General features: G+C 46.8%; 1 protein-coding gene across 1 annotated transcript in view; it reads left to right on the forward strand.

Annotated features, from left to right (window-relative positions):
* Nucleotides 1-9,619: 9,619 nt before the first annotated feature.
* The window catches only part of CLCN4 (chloride voltage-gated channel 4), a 57,911-nt gene continuing 50,607 nt past the window's right edge, over nucleotides 9,620-16,923 (forward strand). The window contains exons 1-2 of the mRNA XM_075538836.1: nucleotides 9,620-9,752; nucleotides 11,184-11,430. The gene's annotated coding sequence lies outside the window, so the exon portion shown is untranslated. The remainder of the gene's footprint in view (nucleotides 9,753-11,183; nucleotides 11,431-16,923) is intronic.

The following is a 16,923-nucleotide window of genomic DNA, read 5'->3' on the forward strand; positions in this document are numbered from 1 at the left end:
TGGCGTTATGGAATTCCTGCTTTTCAGTTCACCCACCACCAGCCACTCTCACCAGATAGCTTTTTCCTGCCCAGAAATTATCAGCAGGATCCTAACTAGAAGAGATGCCCACATTAAGCATTATACTCTTTGAAAAAATTACCAATCTAGTATCGATATATGAGCAAAAAACAGTCACTCGATTGTTGATTCATAGCGACCCTATATGACAGGGGGAAATGGCCCCCTGTGAGTTTCTGAGACTGTAACTCTTTATAGGAGTAGAAAGCCCTATCTTTCTCCAGAGGAGTAGTTGGTGGCTTCAAACTGCTGACCTTGTAGTTAGCAGCCCAATGCATAATCCCTGTACCATCTGGGCCCCTCCACAGGCCGTCTAAGTGGTAAATACTATTATTATTTCTAAAACCACAAAATAATACAAGCAAAACCCCCAAACTCAAACCCGTTACCATTGAGTGGATTCCAACACATAACTACCCTGTAGGACAGAGTCGCACTGCCTCATAGGTTTCCAAGGCTATAGTCTTTCGGGAAACAGACGTTCTTAACGATGGCATTGCCAAGGCTCCTGCCCCGTCTACGAAGAGAACATTGAGACTTCCAGAAGCGTGGTAAACGAGCATAGTTGGAAATGGTCATGCCATCCTTTGCAATGATGTGTGATGAAAGGCAGGGGCTTGGTTGAGATCACGTGGGGAAAACTTTAGTTCTGCTGTAATGGGCCTTGTATCCCTAGAGCGTCGCATGCTAGGCTTTCCCAGACCAGTATGCCCTCTCTCCTCACAGAAGTTCGGGGTGAGTTTGGGCCAATTACTTGGGTTTACATCAACAAGTGCTGTGCAGCAGATTCCAGGGAGTTCTGATTGGGCAGGGGGCTGGAGGGCATACCAGGGAGAAGCCTGGGCCTTGTGTGTTGGACCTGGCCAGTGGAAGGGTGAGCCATCAAGGGAGCACGATACAACATCAGGACTGATCCTACACAGGGCACTCCCACGGGCCACTACATGATTCCTTTGAGGGTCTGAAAAACGGGTTTTGAGGTTAGGTGTCAATTCAGACTCTATATGCAAAGGATTACACCAATGCCTGGTCCTGCACCATCCTTACAATTGTTCCTTTTGTCTGAGACCATTGTGGTCAGTCCATCTGGTCAAGGGTCTAACTTATTTCCACTGACCCATAATTGGGAGTCCAGCGTTATACCTGCCCTGTGCTCTCAGCATGCTGCTTTGAGATGTGAATGTCACATGACAGGTGAATCGGCTTGGTGACTGACTGGTCCATTGGTGGCATTGAAATGAAAGTGGTCTATTCTTGACATGCATTTGCATGTGTGCAATTCAAAGTCTATGAAAGTTCACCTTTGCACCAAATAATAGTTAACTAGAAGAGATGCCCCCAGTTAGCGTTATACTCTTGGAAAGAATTATCAAGATGGGAGCGAATAGAGACCAGTCACTCGAAAGGCTAAATGAGAAGCTCAGGAGCAAGTCAATTTGTGTTAAAGGTGAGGAAATCGTTTAGAAAAAGTTGCACAACTTGAAGCATGTCACCCATGTCACCGAATTGTGCATTTAGAAATTGTTGATGGGGTGTATATATTGTTGTGCATATTTTCACCGAAAAGAAAAGGCCCATGAAAGTTATGGGAGAGACCAGCCCCTGGAAAGGTACAACATGCTTGGTAACATTGTGGGCATCGTCATGTTTAGGTGCCATCGAGTCAGTTCCTACCCCCATAGCGACCCTATGTACATCCAAAGTAAACACTGCCCGGCCCTGCACCCTCCTCACCATTTTTCCTGTGCCTGAGATCCTTGCTGCAGCCTTGGTGTCCATCCGGCTCATCGGAGGCCTTCCTCTTTTTCGATGCCCCTCCACTCTAGCAAACATGATGTCCTTCTCCAGGGACTGGTCTCTCCGGACAATATGTCCAAAGTACCAGTATGTAAGGCAAATTCTTGCCATCCTGGCTTCTCAGGAGCACTCTGGCCTTCCTTCTTCCAAGACAGATCAGTTTGTCCTTTTAGCAGTCCATGGTACGTTCGAGATTCTTCTCCAGCACCCCTGTTCAAACGCACTGATTCTTCTATGGTCTTCCTTATTCAATGCCCAACTTTCCCATGCATATGATGCAGTGGAGAATACCATGGCTTGGCTCAGACACTCCTTAGACTTCAAAGAAACATCCTTGCTCTTCAGTCCTCTAAAAAGGGCTTGCGCAGTAGACTTACCTTATGCAATACGTCTTGTGATCTCTTGACTGTTACTTCCATGTACATTGATTGTCAATGCAAGCATTAAAAAATATCCTCGACCACTTCACTCTTTTCTCCATTTATCATGATGTTACCTATTGGTCCAGTTGTGAGGATTTTGGTCCACATTACATTGAGTTGTAATCCATACTGACCACTGCAATCCTTGATCTTCATCAGCAAGTGCTTCAGGTTGTCCTTACTTTCACCCGCAAGATTGTGTCATCTGCATTTCGCAGGTTGTTAATAAACCTTCTCCTACCCTGATGTCGCACTCTTTGTCTTACAATCCAGCACCTTTAGAGATTGAAGCAGTATGGTGAGAGAATAAAACCCTGATGTACACCTTTCCTGATTTAAAAAAAATCATTTTATCGGGGGCTCTTACAGCTCTTATCACAATCCATGCATCTATCCATTGTGTCAAGCACATTTATACATATGTTGCCGTCATCATTTTCAAAACATTTTCTTTCTACTTGAGCCCTTGGTATCAGCTCATTTGTCCCTCTCCCCTCCCCTCCCTTCCCCTCCCTCCCTCCTGAACCCTTGAAACTTTATAAATTATTATTATTTTTTCATGTCTTAAACCAACCTCTGTCTCCCTTCACCCACTTTTCTGTTGTCTGGCCCCCTGTGAGGGGGGTTATATGTAGATCCTTGTGATCCGTTTCCCCTTTCTCCTCCCACCTTCCCCTCACCCTCCTGGTCTTGCTACTCTCATTATTGGTCCTGAGGGCTTTATCTGTTCTGGATTCCTTGTGTTTCCAACTCTTATCTGTACCCATGTACATGCTCTGGTCTAGCCGGATTTGTAAGGTACAATTGAGGTTATGAAATAGAGGAAAGTGGTATGTTTTGTCAGTGCTATACTGCACCCTGACTGTATCATCTCTTCCTTGTGACCCTGCTGTAAGGACATGTCCAATTGTCAACAGATGGGCTTTGGCTCTCAACTCGGCACTCCCCCCATGGACATTGATAGGATTTTTTTTGTTCTGGGTGTTTGATACCTGATACCGATCCCATCAACACCTCAGGATCACACAGGCTGGTGTACTTCTTCCATGTGGGCTTTGTTGCTTCTACCTTTCCTGATTTTAAACCATGAAGCACAACTGCCTCTTGATCCATGTACAACTTTTAAATGAGTACAATGAACTATTCCAGAATTCTCGTTCTTCTTAAGATTATCCACAGTTTATTATGATTCACACAGTCTAATGCCTTTGCATAGTCAATAAAACACAAATTAACATATTTCTGGTATTTTGAGTCAAGATCCATCTGACACCAGCAATAATATCCCTTGTTCCATGGTCTGCTCTGAATCCAGCCTGAACTTCTTGCAGTTCCCTGCTGTTGGGTGATCTTAAGCAAAACTTGACTTGTGTGCGATATCAATGGCATTGTGCTGTCGACCGAGCATTCTGTTGCATTGCCTTTCTTTGGAATGGGCACAAATATGGGTCTCTTCCAGTCACTTGGCTAGATAGCTGTCTTCCAAATGTCCTGGCCTGGACAAGGGAATGCTTCCAATGCTTCTTCCGCTTTCTGAAGCATTTCCATGGATATTCTCTCCGTTCCTGGAGTCTTGCTTTTGGCTCATGCATTCAGTGCAGTTTGCACTTCTTCCTTCAGCACTGTTGGTTTTGCTCCTATGCTCCCTCCTGAGATGGTGGACTAGTGACGAGTTATTTGTCGGTCAGTGACTCTGTATTCTCTTGAGGCTTCCTGCATCATTCAATATTTTGCCTCTAGAATCTTTCAAAATTGCAGTGCGAGGCTTGGAATTTTTCTTGCGTTCTTTCAGTTTCAGATATGCTGCACCTGTTCTTCCCCTTTGATTTTCTCAGTCTAGGTCAGTGGTTCTCAGCCGTCTTAATGCTGCGACCCTTTCATACGGTTCCCCGTGTTGTGATGCCACCCCCAACCATAAAATTATTTTCGTTGCTACTTCATCATTGTCATTTTGCTACTGTTATGAAGCGGGTGAGCCCTGTGAAAGGGTCGTTCGAGCCCCCCAAAGGGGTCGTGACCCACAGGTTGAGAACCATTGGTTTTGGTCCTTGTACATTTCATTATAATATTTGGTTTTGTCTTCTTGCATTTGCCCTTTGAAATGTTTGATTCAGCTCTTTGACTTCATCCTTTCTTCCCTTTGCTTTCGCTCCTCTACAATTAATAGCAAATGTCAAAGTCTCTTCTGAGATTGACTTCGATCTTTTCTTTCTTTCCTATCTTTTTAATGGCCTTTTGCTTTCTTCATGAATGACGGTCTTGCTGCTTCTCACAGCTCATCAGGTCGTCTGTCTTTAGGCCTCAATGCCTCAAGTCTGTTCTTGGGATGTTCTGGAAATTCAGGTGGGGGTACACAAAGGTCGTATTTTGGCTCCTGTGGACTTGTTTTTACTTTCTTCAGCATTATCTTGAATTTACATATGAGAAATTGATGGCCTGTTCCCCAGATGGTCCGCCCATGACCTGATTTTCGCTGCTGATATTGGGCTTCTCCATCGGGTCTTCCCACAGATGTAGTCAATTTGATTTCTGTGTATTCCATCAGGGCAAGTCCATGTGTCTAGTTGCCTTTTGGGTTGTTGATAAAAGGGAGGTATTTGCTATGAACAAGTCATTGGTTTTGAAAAATTCTATCATGCCATCTCCAGCTTTGTTTTCCAACTCCATATTTTCCACCTACTGTTCCTTCTTCGTCGTTTCTAATATTTGCATTCCATTCACCGACTATCAATGCATCTTGATTGCATATTTGATCAATTTCCAACTGGAGTAGTTGGTAGAATTGTTCAATTTCTTCATCACTAGCTTTTGTGGTTGGTGCATAAGTTTGAATAATAGTTTCATTGGTTAGATTTCCTTGAAGGCAGATAGATATAATCCGATTACAGATAGCAATGTGCTTCATGCTAGATTTAGCAATATCCTTTCTGACAATGAAAACTGAGCTGGTCTTTTCGATTGTGTTATTCCCGGCATAGTAAATAATTTGGTTTTCTGGTTCAAAATGACCAATATCAGTCCATTTCAGCTCTCAAATAACTAGGATATCAATCGTCATGTTTTCTCTTTCATTTTTTTGACCATTTCCAGTTTTCTTGAATTCATACTTCACACATTCCAAGTTCCAATCATTAGCAGGTTTTAGCAGCTGTTTCTCTTGACCTTGAGTCATGTCCCATCGCATCAGCAAATGTAGGTCCTGAAGGCTCCACTCCCATAGCCTCTCTCAGACTCACATCACCATGGTCCACTTTCCTCTAAGAAACCACCTTCTTTTCAGGTACATTCTGAGTGCCCTTGGACCTGAGGGGCCCCTCTGTTGGCAATATCTCCAACCATGTTCGGCTTTCTCTGTTTAGGCTTTCAGTATTTGACAATGCTTTGAAGTTGTACATAAGTCTGTCAGTGACTTCTTCCTCCAAAGTGGGGAGCCAAGTCTTTCTTTGTTGTCTCTTCTTAGTCTGGAAGCTCCACTGAAACCTGGCCACTTTGGGTGAGCCTGCTGACATTTGAAATACTCATGACATACCTTCCAGGGTCATAGCAACACGCTATGACAAACTGACAGACACAGGTGCTAAAGTAGAGAGACAGTGAAAGTGAGGACGCCTCGAGCCTTTTTCACTGTCCTCCTGCTTAAGCAGAGGAGCAGCAAAGGAGAGGAAGGCCCGCAACAGGATGGATTGACACGGTGGTTGCAACAATGGGATCACATATAGGAACAATTGTGAGGATGACCCAGGACCGAGCAGTGTTTCCTTCTGTTGTGCATTGAGTTGCTCTGGTTCAGTAAGGACTCAATGGCATCTAACAACAAGAACATGGAAAGTCTGAGCAGCCATGGCAGCACAGTAGTTCAAGCGACCCATTGTTCTATCCCATCAGCCACTCGGATGGAGAAAGTGGGGACAATCGGCTTCCATAAAGATTAAAGCCTTGGAAAGTGTTTGGGGCAGCTTGACTCTGTCTTAAAGTGTCACTATGAGTCGGTTGACTCAGGGACAGTGGGGGTTGGTACTTTGGTTCATAGGGTCACTATGAATAAAAATTCATGTGATAGCAATGGGTGCCTTAGCTACCCGATGTCTTTCCCCAGGGCTAACCACCATCAGTGGTTTCATGTGTATTGCTTCAGAGGTCATTGTTAGGTGTCATCGAATTCGTACTGACTTGTAGCGACCCTGTGCACAACAGAAGGAAACACGGACTGGTCTCCCGTGAGCCTCACAATCACTGCTATGTTTGAGCCCATTGTTGCAGCCACTATGCCAATCCATCTCTTGGATGAGCGTGCTCTTTTCCCCTCCCTTTATGCTTCACTAAGCATGATGCCCTCTTCCAGTGACTGGTTTCTCTTGGTAATAACATGCCCAAAGCACTTTAGAAGTAGTTGTACCAACCTTCCTTCTAGAGAGCATTCTGGTTGTACTTCTTCCAAGACAGATTAGTTTGTTCTTCTGGTAGCCCAAGATATTTTCCAAAGTTCGCCAACGCCATAATTCAAATCCAGCGACTCTTCTGCAGTCTTCCTTATTCAATGTCTGACTCTCACATGCTTATGAGGCCATGGACTTGGGTTAGGCTATGAAATCACATTATTGTTCTTCAACAGTTTAAAGAAGTCTTGTGCAGCAGATTTGTCCAATGCATTCCTTTATTTGATGTCTTGACTGCGGCTTCCACGAGCATTGATTGAGGATCCAAGCAAAATGAAATCTGACACCGTCAATCTTTTCTCCATTTAGCTTTATGTTGTCTATTGCTCCAGCTGTAAGGTTTTAGTTTTCTGTACATTGAGTTGTGATCCATACTGTGTTAGTCCGGGTGGACAAGAGAAACAAATTCATAAACACGCATTTGTATATAAGGGAAAGGTTTATATACAAGAGGAATTGAACATCGAGAAAACATCCTAACCCAGTCCAGTCCAAGGCCATAAGTCTGATATTAGCCCATATGTCTGATACCAATCTATAAAGTCCTCTTCAGACTCACAAAACACATGCAATTAAGCCAAATGCAGGGCGATCACAAGCCAGTCTTTGGGTCCAGTGGCGTTGTAAGCATCTCAGTGCTGGCAGGGGTCTCTTTGTGGCTTCTTGTGTCTTTTGCCTCCCAGGAGGAAGTACCAGATTTCCCAGAATTCTCAGGAAAAGGCCATGCCCACACAGAAAACTCATTGGCGATCTCCTGATTGACATCCTAGACTCCACCTCTACACTCTTCATCCTTAAACCAGATTAGGTGACTACCACGCATACTGAGGGCTGCAGTCCTTGATCTTCATCAACAAGTCCTTCAAATTGTCCTCTCTTTCAGTCAGCATAGCTGTGTCATCTGCACGCTGTTAATGAGCCTTCTCCAACCTGATGCCGCATTTGTCATCCAGTGCAGCTTCTCAGATCATTTACTCTGCATACAGATTGAATAAGTATAGTGAAAGGATACAATGAGAGCGATCAGAAATTCAAGCCGGTGGCAGAGGAAGATGTGCCATGAGGAATTTCATCGCTTATGTCAGGCGGAGCCTGGCTGAAGGCAGGGAACGCCAGCAAGAGGTTTGTTAATGTTTTCTTGACTGTGCAACCGTGTTCAATGGCGTGGATCATAGCAACTATGGGTCTCAGATAATTCTATTTCCCAGGTATTGGCAACATGACCTTGGAGGGATTTATTAGTAGAGCAGAGCCTCTAATACATTATACAATGGTGAGCTGCAAACATGGTTTGGCAGGGCTACATTTTGGGTCTCAAATGATGCTTTATAGGCAATTCTAAACCTGTTTTTATCACCCTGGAGGATATTTGGGGGACTGATGTTTGTTTGCTGTGGGAGCCACCCTGTGCTTGCGGATTTTCTGGCCTCTGCCCACTAGATGCAGCAGCTCCCCTTTTCCCTGCTGTTACAGTCAAAATTGCCCCCCCCCATCCACTGTATGGGTCGGTTTCCACTTACAGCACCCTTACATATGGCTTCGAAGCCTGCCTCAATTTCATGGAGCAAATAGCCTCACCTGCCTCGCTCACAGCTCCTGGTGGGTTTGACCTGCTTGTCTTGCAGTTGGAAGTCCAAGCCAAGATATTGAAAAATACCCCCTTTTTGACATGCTGAGAACCACGGTTCAAGCCCTGTGTGAAGTTCGTGGGAATGAGGCAAAGAATCAAAAGGCAAGCATTGCAAAGACTCAGAGAAATCTGGGAGGAAAAGAGAAGCAGAAAAGAAATACCAAAGGCTATTCTATGACTATTGTGTCAGAATTGGTTGGACAGCCACAGATGGGTTGGGGACTGTGTGCCCTCTCATTAGCGATGCAATGTCTGCCAAGAGGAAACCTGACCTGCACTCTCCACATGGGCAGTTGCAGATTGACCTGTGATCCATTGAGTTTTCACTGAATGGAAGAGCTAAAATTAATTTGGCAGCAGTAAATATTAGCTGAATTTGGAGTCTTCTATTATATAGATACCTCTTCATTCACCCCATCCTCTTGTTGAAGCTTTAAGTTGCTTTGATATTGTAAATGACATGGCAGCAAACTTGCTTTAGTTGACTCTTTGCATCCCCTAGTAAAGTCGCTGAGCAGAAGGTACAAAAGTGGTCAGGGCTTTTTTGTAAGAGGTGAAACTAGTATATTTGGAAGGCGTCGGGGTTGCAATTGCTAAATGAAGCACCAAGCAGACTGTCAATGTACACTCTCAGGTTAGGTATGTTTAGTTTAGTCTAGTTTTTAATTAAAATTTTTTTTTACTTAAGAAAGCATTGCAAATAGACCAGTTGATGGTTGGGGGGTGGGGGTGGGGGTGTTGGACAAGTCCTTGCATTGTCTTGCAAATGTCACACCTGCTTTAGGTCTTTCCTGAGTTACTTCTGTTTGTTCTACTGCTTTTTATAGTCAATTGAGCAAGCACCTAGAAAGGAGCAGATGAAAGTAGCCTCTTGAATAACAAAATAAAACGACCCTGTCGAAGAAGAATAAAGAAAGAAAAAAACCCCAAACCATAAAGAAATCCCCAACCTACTGCTATCTATTGGATTCCGACTGGGCAGAGGGGAACTGCAGAGGACTCATTTCAATCAGTGCTTTGCTAAGCACAGGAGTACATTTCCTATTAACCCCTCCCCAAGCGACTCTTGGAACTCCTGTCACAGTCCGAGGGCGGTCCGTGCTGTGTCAGGATTGCTGGCTTCCCTCTGGACTCCAAAGCACCCAGCACAGAAGGCGGACGAGCTTGGCAGCCGCCTTGGGGGCCTCCGGTGCCAAGAGGTGACTGAGCCGGCTGAGCAGGGCTTGAGTGGCTGCGCCGCTCACGTGATGCTCTTGGGCCCTCTGGGCTCCCGGAGCTGGAGTCAACATTTGCCTCTGGCAGGAATATGCGCTTGTCAGGTCCTGTCTCCATCCACCCCTCCACCCAAAGGCGCAGTGGCTCCCTGTAGCGTCGAAACTGTCTCGCCAAAGCATCTGAAAGCCAAAGGTAAAGGCTCATTCCGAAGGGCAGATGAGAAGGGGAACCGAGAAGGTCACACTGCCACTTTGTTGCTTTTTAAAAGTTGCTGTTGAAAATAATTGATCACTGTGAGGACAAGGACCCTCTTTATCCCCAAGTTAGCGACAGACCTCCGGAAGAGAAATTTGGTTAATCTGGAGGGAAGGGGAAAGGGGGGGGGTTTGGGGAGTCGAGGGACCCGGGTTAAATATAACCCCCCAACTCAAACCTGTGGTTGTGGAATAACGCCTCACAGAGATCCTAGGGGACAGAGTAAAACCTCTCCAATAGGGTTTCTTTATGGTAGCAGACTGGTAACATCTTTCTACCAGGGAGTCGCGCAAAGTACCTGACCTCTTGGTTGGCTGCGCAACCCTTCCCGGCTGGCTCCCCCACCAAGGCTCCCCCAGGGTTCTACTGGGAAGGAGGATCGGAAGCTGCTGGGCTACTGAGCAAGTCAAAGTTTCTTTTGCCTGTTTGCAAAAGGATTCCTTTCCCTTCTCTTTGGAGGGTGTGAGCAAAGAGAAAATTACCATTAGGATTTAAAGTGGAGTGAAAGTGATTGACACGGAATTAGAATACAAGGAAAACGTCTTCTGCTTGGGTCTTCTGACCGTTTCAAAAGCATCGATGTGGTTTGGCTAAGAAAAACTTGATATGTTCACCGCTTAAGACAGAACTAGAAAACGTCGAATTTAAGAGGTGGCCGCAGGAGACTTTTCTAAGCCTTTCTAGGCAAGGCTGTTCTAAATGCGCATGGCTGCCATTCTGCATAGCCGCTTCATTATGACTCACTGCAGAATGCGAGAGAATGAGAGATGCGGGGAAGAATGAGTTACTGTGCATGGACTCTTGGATGTGTAAGAGATGAAATCCGGTGGCCGGAAGATTTAAGAAAACAAACACAGCAAGCTCCGCAGCACCGTGCGTGATTTCACAGAATCAGCTGTTGAAGCCACTTATATAAATAAGTGACGTTACCATGATTTGCTTTGGGCAAAACCAGATGAATCTTGAAAGTTAGCTAGTGCAAGTCATTCAAAGGTTTTTGTTGTTGCTTTTGCTTTGTTTTAGCAGTGCTGTTAGTGTAATAAGCTTCACATGCAAGTGTTTGCGATCCTATTGGAAACACTGAACATTTCTGCAAAGTGTATTCAGGAACTCTATATTTTAAGTGTCATTTTGCTTTGCACAAAAATACATTTACCTCTTCGTTGCTTTTGATCAGGAATGTTTTTAAAATGTAATTTAGGGGCAATATCTCAAACAGATACAGGTTGAAAAAGAAACGAACAGGAAACTGGGCTTCTTTCTTTTCCTTTCCGATCCCCTTCTGGCTGGTAGTTTTGAAAGCGTAGACTGTCATAATTTAGCTTTCTCATTCTTGTGCCATTTGTTTTCCATGATCCTTCGTGGAAGGAGCGTCGAGCTGCACACACCAAGCGAACGCCCCAAAGGGAATCCACGCATCCCAGGCTGCTGGCTTCTCTGCTCCAGGGACGGTTGTGATCTTTGCCCCCACCTGCCGCGCAGAACCAAGAGGCGTCACGTGGCGCGCCGACTCCGCCTCCCTGTGACGTCAGCGCGCTCCTGCCGTTTCTCTGGAGAAAGGATGCTCTAGGCTGCGGTCCAGGTGGGCGGCTGGCTGTGCGATGCGGCAATTCAGGTAAGGGGCGCCCTCCAGACCCGCGGCGCCACCCACGGCGAGCCAGGCCTGTGGCTGTGGTGGCTCTGCTGCTGTCGCTACGCGCACCAGGCGGGGATGGCGGGTGGCAGGCCCACGCGTGCCTTGGGTCCCTGCGTGCCCCTCCCTGGGAAGCGGGCAGAGGCCAGGCCTCCTCTTGCTCAGGAGGAAAATCACCTGGCATGATGGCAATACTTGTATTATCAGGCGAGAAAGAGGCTATTCAAAGACGCCTGTCAACTGGTTCCAACTGCCCCTGCGCTTCTGAAATAATACATTTACCAGTTCTCTGAACAGAGGCTTGCCGCTCGGCCGTTGGTAATTTTTTGCTGGAGAGAGGAAACTTAGTGACTAGCGATTTCAGAGCTAGCTGTGCAGTCACGTTGGTGTACGTTGTTTTGGCAAGATGTTCTCATTTAAAAGAGAGATCTCAATATTGATCATTGATACCACCCCCCCACCCCCACCCCTTCCAGGGGTTTCAAGTCGATTGAAAAATACCCGAGGTCAATAAAATAAGAGAGACGAGAGAGTGAATCCGCCACCTACATCTCTGAGGACAAAATGGTCTTTAGAGGGGCTCCTGATGGAGAGGAATCCCCACCCCCAAGCCTTCCAGAGGTCTTCCTTTGGATCCCCTTGCTGCATAAGTAGCCTGCTAAAAGAGGGGCTCTGGTGACTCAGCGGCAGATGGAGGGGGTCAGGTGACTTTCCAGCTCCAGCCTGGCAGGCGGTGGGATTTGAATGGCTTCTTGGGGGCTCAGAATTGGCGTTTACATCCCTTTCACTGGCTCTAGAGGAAATTGTGGCAGAATGTGCCTTTAGGATAAAATGACTGCTATTAATTTTTTTTACATATTCTTTCATGTAAATGTGATTCTGCTGGGAAGTATGGGCTCTGTGCACTGGACTGGAGCTTACCAGATGGCAAAATGTGAGTGTCCAGGATGTTCGGGGCACAGCTGTCAAGCATTGTTGTTTTAATATATCATTGAAGAAGGCGTTTTGTTCCTGATTTCCATTTTCTCTCTTAGGTTCTGGTTGACTATGAGAATTGAGATTTCTAGCTCCTAACTTTCCCGACCTGCGCCGCCCCCCCCCCCCACCAACCAGGCCCAAACTTAGAGCAAGGTGGAGAGCTAGATTCTCCTGTGACCCCTCGGATAAGTCTCTTAGTAAACATGGGCCTCTGTTTTCTCACTCTCCAAGAGGTGAAGTGATTTTGAGTGGGGTTTCTGAGCCTCCTAAAGATTGACATTCAAGCTCAAGGACTCTTTGATGTAGGGGCCTTCGTGTGCACTGTAGAGTGTGGAATGACATCTCTGGTCCCCACGCATCATTCTCTGTGGTGGGGGGTACTGTGCACTGTGGGGAGTTGGGCAGCATCCCTGGTCTCCCCCACTAGTCATTCTCTGTGGTGGGGGTCTGGTGCACTGTGGGGAGTTGGGCGACATCCCTGGTCTCCCCCACTAGATGTTCTCTGTGGTGGTGGGGTCTTGCGTGCTGTGGGGTGTGGGGCAGCATCCGGGTTCCTACCCACTAATTCTTCTCTGCGGAAGGGGCCTCCTGAGCACTGTGGGGTGTTGAGCAGCATTCCTAGCTTCTAGCCGCTTGATGCCAGTCACCCTTTCCTTCCACTCGTTAGGATAACTAAACTTGTCTTCAGACATGGCCAAATGTCCCCTGGGTGGAGAACCACTGGGCTAGATGGGTTCCAAACGTTCCTCTGCCTCCAACATTTTAGAATTCATTTTCATATGATTTGTTTGATGCTGAGCCCAAGGTCAGAAATTCAATTTCTTTCCATAACGCCATGTACATTGGAAAATACAACACGAAGGCCTTTTTATGCAGTGGTTTTCCAGAAATAGCTGACGCTGAAAAGGGGAGGGTTGTCTGTATGCCAGTTGTAGCCGGGAAGCTGGCTCGGCAGAAAGGAGAGGGAGTGTTGGGGGTGGGGTGTGGAACAAAGCACGAGGCAAAGTGTGAGGAGACTTGATGGAGTGTCGCCATATTGACATAGGAATACAAATGAACAGCTGAGAGTCCACTTCTTTCTCTGTCCTAGTGGGCAGAAGAGTGCCTCTTTGGGGCTGTTGCAATGATTAAATGGACTAACATCTGGCGATGGCACTGAGTGTGATGAGGGGAAGAGGTCAGTATGTCTATGATCATGAGGGGATGGAAAAGCACAACTGCTCACTCGCCCACTGTAGCACCAATCGAGGGTTGGCTTTGACACTCGTGGAGGTGATTGTAGCTATGTCACCTCACCTTCAAGGAGCTTCTGGAATGCTCCACTGCGCACGCGCACCCCGAGCAACGGGAGTGAGGAAAGCACGAGCAATGGAATGTGGAAATGTTTTGACATCTGAGAGGTTTGTAGGGGTTCCAAAGAGTCCCCAGACCCCACTTGGGAGAACCATGCTTTAAAAAAATCATTTTATTAGGGGATCATACAACTCTTATCACAATCCATACATACATCAATTGTGTAAAGCACATTTGTACATTCATTGTCCTCATCATTCTCAAAACATTTGCTCTCCACCTAAGCCCCTGGCATCAGCTCCTCATTTTCCCGCTCCCTCATAAACCCTCGATAATTTATAAAGTATTATTTTGTCATATCTTGCACTGTCCAACATCTCCCTTCCCCCACTTTCCTGTTGTCCGTCCCCCAGGGAGGAGGTTATATGTAGATCCTTATAATCAGATCCCTCTTTCCAACACACCCTCTCTCCACCCTCCCAGTATCGCCACTCTTACTACTGGTCCTGAAGGGATCATCTGCCCTGGGTTCCCGAGATTCATGCTCTTGAGCAATGATCTACTTTCCTACAGGTCAGCTCCAGGGGAGAGAGAGACAGCAATATGGACAATATGGCCAAAGAAGAGCAATGGTTGAGTCTGATTGATGGTTTTTATTGGCCTCTTCTTAATATTCTGTGTTTCAAAATACATGAAAAAATGTTAAAAAAGAAAAAGACCTAGGGAAAATAAACACAGAGTTTTTGGACCCTTCAGGCAGACATTCTGATTTCCAAGGGCTGGGGCGAGTCCCTGCCCCCCACAGCTTGCCTGGGTGCTGCAGATGGTTACTGTGCGCTCCTCCTAAGCAAAAAGGCGAGAAAACCCTGCTCCACTCAGAAGCACCTTGGAAGAAAGATTTGCCAATGTGCTTCTGAGAAATCGGCCATGGAAAATCCTATGGAGCCCAGTGCTACTCTGACACACATGGAGGTGTCACATGAGTCAGACTTGAGGGGCTGGAGCTGGTGGGGGGGTGAGGTTCTCTCACTGCCATCTGGTCAATGCTGACTCACAGCAAGCCACGGTGAGCTTCTGACACTGTCACCGTTTACAAGAGTAGAAAGCCCAATCTTTCTCCTGAGTAATGTGCAGCCGGTCATGTGAATTGCAGCCCAACAGGCAACTCCACCACCAGGGCTCCACGGAGGGAGGTTCTCAGGGTGCACTAAGCTTGCTCTAGGTGCCCTGATCACCTGGTCCTATAACCCCTTGGGGTGCATTACCTGAGCCTGTAACCTGAGCCTGATCACCTGAGCCTGTAACTTCACCTTGAAACTCTGCTTCAGAGGCCCCCCTGTAGCCTACCTCTTCTCTACCCCTTTGGCCTTTTGTCCCAGTCCTAGATGGGTTCATGGGAAATGTGCCTCTGTAGCCCACCCACCCCCAACTTGTCCTCTTCATTGGCTCTGGTGTATCGGTCGCAGAGAAGATCTCATCATTAACCACGTTTTGCTTAACCACTTTTTCATGGTTGGCTAGAGGTAAACTGCCCTTCTGAAGAGCAGGAGTAGGCTTGCTTGATAGGCCTTGCTCAATATTTTTAACCATTGGTTTCCATAGAAATCAGGAGCCTTGGTGGCACAGTGGTGATGCACTGGGCCGTGATCCACAGGGTCAGCAGTTGTACCCTGTCCTATAGGGTCGATAGGAGACAGCATGAACTTGATGGAGTTTGGGTTTTGCTTTCATTGACATAGTGACACCGGCACATGGTGACACTTTCTCTCAGGGTCAGGTCCTACGAAGAGAAGGCAGTCTCCTTCCCATCGCTGACCCCATCCTGCCTCATCCCCAAGGCAGCCACAGAGAAGCTTTGGAGCGATCGATCCATTCACAAGATGTGCGGGTCCATATAGCCTTCCAGAAACCGCGCGTGGCACCTACTTTTTTTCTGTTTCATTGCAATGTCCTGTGAAATTCAGGGAGCCTATTCAGTTGGTCTTGACAAGCCAGTGTTCAGAGCCCCGATCTGTTCTCTTTTAGCTAAACTCGGGCAAGATGCAACGGAGCTTCTGATTTCTAATAGTGCAGTTTACCTTTGCGTGTGCATGCACTTCATAGAAATGAAATCATACGCTTTCACGTCTTGCTTGTTTCCCTCCACGTGATTCTGGGATGCATCTCAATTGTTGCATATAGTGCTAGTTCATTCTATTTTAACAGAAACGGCACTTTTTAAGAGAAAAACAGAGCACCCGATACACCCCAGCTCTCTTCATACTGTAGTTTGCAGACCGTTGGATGCGCACACACTCAGGGTCAGTTCCACTGTGTGGCAGAGGGTATGGTGGGTTATTTAACCGACCCCTTCCAGATGGACATTTGTGTTAGTGGGTCCTTCCACACCATTGGACACGATGGTCTTCAACCATGAAAACTCCTGTGTTAATGAAGTGACTATGTTTAAGATCTCAGAAGTAAACGTTCTTGCTGCTCCCTGAGCCCTCAGCTGCTGGCCGCATGCCTGTCACAGTTCTCTGGGCAGGCCTCACATGCTCACCTGCCCTAGGCCATTCATGTCCCAATGTCACCTCTGAGTGACTTCCTCTCGTCACCTCACCCTGTCCTTCACCCGTTGCTCTGGCATTTCTCCAGACTCTGCAATTAGAAAGCTCACTCAAGTCTTTGCTCAGGGTAAGACAGGCCTTTGTGTGGTCCTTGAGGACAGGCTTTAGCTGTTGGTTGCATTGAACTGAGGGAGGAGACCAGAATCTTCTTTGAGGGAGGAGACTTGGATCCCTGAGGAAAGATTGCCCTTCCTGGAGAGAGTCCCGAGGGACTGGTTTCAGGCTGCTGACCCACATCAGGGACAACTCAACCACACAAGCAAGGGTAGTTGTGAGTTGGATACTCTTGGTCCATATTGCTGGTTTCCTCCCATCTTCTGCAGTTTGGAGGCCCAGGATAAGTTTGGGGGTTTCGCTAAGTGGGAAACACACACACACACACACACACACACACACACACACACACACACACGTTAGTTTGCTTCTCTCCTTGGGAACTCTGTTCCCTGCCCTGGTAGGCCCAGGCCTGCGGACTCATTTCTTGCAATGGACACAGTTTCCCATACTTGGGCTGGCTGAGGCCATTTTGATGGTTGCCTGTGTTTCTCTGCCTCACGGGTCTTTGTTTTTCTTGGGTGAAATGGCAAACTTATTT

The sequence above is a fragment of the Tenrec ecaudatus genome, chromosome X, assembly GCF_050624435.1.
Source record: "Tenrec ecaudatus isolate mTenEca1 chromosome X, mTenEca1.hap1, whole genome shotgun sequence".
Classification (NCBI taxonomy): Eukaryota; Metazoa; Chordata; class Mammalia; order Afrosoricida; family Tenrecidae; genus Tenrec; species Tenrec ecaudatus.